Source organism: Nematolebias whitei, chromosome 2, assembly GCF_014905685.2.
Source record: "Nematolebias whitei isolate Nwh7 chromosome 2, NemWhi1, whole genome shotgun sequence".
Lineage (NCBI taxonomy): Eukaryota > Metazoa > Chordata > Actinopteri > Cyprinodontiformes > Rivulidae > Nematolebias > Nematolebias whitei.
In genome coordinates this window covers 25,244,764-25,246,590 of record NC_056499.1, presented here as the reverse complement: position 1 = coordinate 25,246,590, position 1,827 = coordinate 25,244,764, and positions in this window count along the sequence as shown.

The window sequence follows — 1,827 nt, the reverse complement described above, 5'->3', positions numbered from 1 at the left end:
CAGGAGTACATGGAGAAAACCCACGCATGCACAGAGAGAACATGCAACCTCCATCCAGAAAGTCCCCAGGTTAGGATTTGATTCAGCAATCTTTCTGCTGCGAGACAACAGACAACCAACTGGTCCACTGTGCCACCTATTAATACAAAAAAACAAAAAACAAAAGAAAGAATATAAAAAAACAACAACAATAATAATAATAGTAATAATAATAATAATAGAACCAGCAAACAATTTCCCCCTGGAGACTAAGTATACTTGAATTGATTTGTATTATGAATCGAGCGTTATGTCACATTGTTCTAGAACAGTGGTGTCCAATCCTGGTACTGAAGGGTCACAATCATTCACGTTGTAGAGGTTCCTCTGCTGCACACCTGATATGAAGAATGAGTGATAGGCCACAGCAGAACTTGAGGACCTGCTGAAAAGCAGACAAATGTCTAACACACACTGGATAGTGGTCCTTGTTCATAAGGATTGGACACCAGTGTTCTAGAAGAAGTAATAAAAGTAGTGCATGTATATGTGTGTATATAATTCAAATCCACAACGTATTGATGTACATATGTATGTGTAATAGTAATACTACAGCTTATGTTTGATTAAGATTCTCATACTGTCAGAATTTCATGCCCCATGTCTAATCATGCCTATATTTTAAATATAGCATCAGTAGAGTCATATTCATATCTTCACATGGTAATATAATAAATAAAGAACAAATAAGATAATTAAAGAATAAATAAAGAAATAAAAAAAGAATAAAGAAGAAGAATAAAGAACATTTGTACAGCCCAATTTGCTAGCCTGTATTTTATAGGCGATTTAAGATTTGACGCTTGCTTGTGACGGCTATCTGAGTGTCTAATTGACGGGGTTTGACATTTGTTTCGGTCTCCTCCTACGCTCCAAGATCCCTCTCCCCCATGTCTCTGTCCTATCCGGACTATAGCCTATGATATAATTACCCTCATTAAATGGCGCCCCTGGCTTTAATTAAAAGCGTCTGTTGATGATTCATTTAAGATGGTCGGGTGACTGAAGTTCAGGTAGCGCAGCCTGCAGCTAGAACAGGAGCGTGGCTGCCTCAGGGCATCAGTCCTCTTGTCGTGACGTGGCAGGTTTGACACTGCAGCTTCTGGTCAGTTCATGGGTGTGAAAGTGCATCATCTTGGAGATATTATATTGCACACCTAATTAACTTCGGCTCTGTGGCATTTATTCCTAATTAACTGCATATTATCATTAGGAGGGGCTCATGTATTGATGCAGGATACAGCAGCCCACGCATGTGATCTTTATAAAGACCTGACGGGAAGGACTAGACACGAGCTGATTAATGTGGAACTTTGCTTCTTTTTATGCAGTTGATTAAGTTTATTGAAGGTTTTGTGGAGATCTCACTTGCATGTCAAAGTGTGAATTTTTTTCTCCTTTGTGTTTTTCACCCATTCCCACAAGTTAGAAAAGAGTGATATCGCCAAGTATGCATTAGATTTTTTAACACCACATTGTATTATTTTAAATATGTTGTTTATAGTTCTCTACAATATGTAATAGAAAGTGTTGGGACTAATAAAAGCGGAATTTCTTTCACAAAACACATTTATTATATGTGTATATATATATATATATATATATATATATATATATTTGCTTTTGACAAGTTTCAATAATCTACCCAACTTTCAACACCTTACCTTAACAGTCCTTTTGAAATGGTTTGGTTATAAACTGCCTTCTAGATGAAAGGAAGTTCAACTTGTGAGCATGTTTATTGATGGTATAATTTATTTTAGAAATGTTGTATGTCTAAATTTTTTT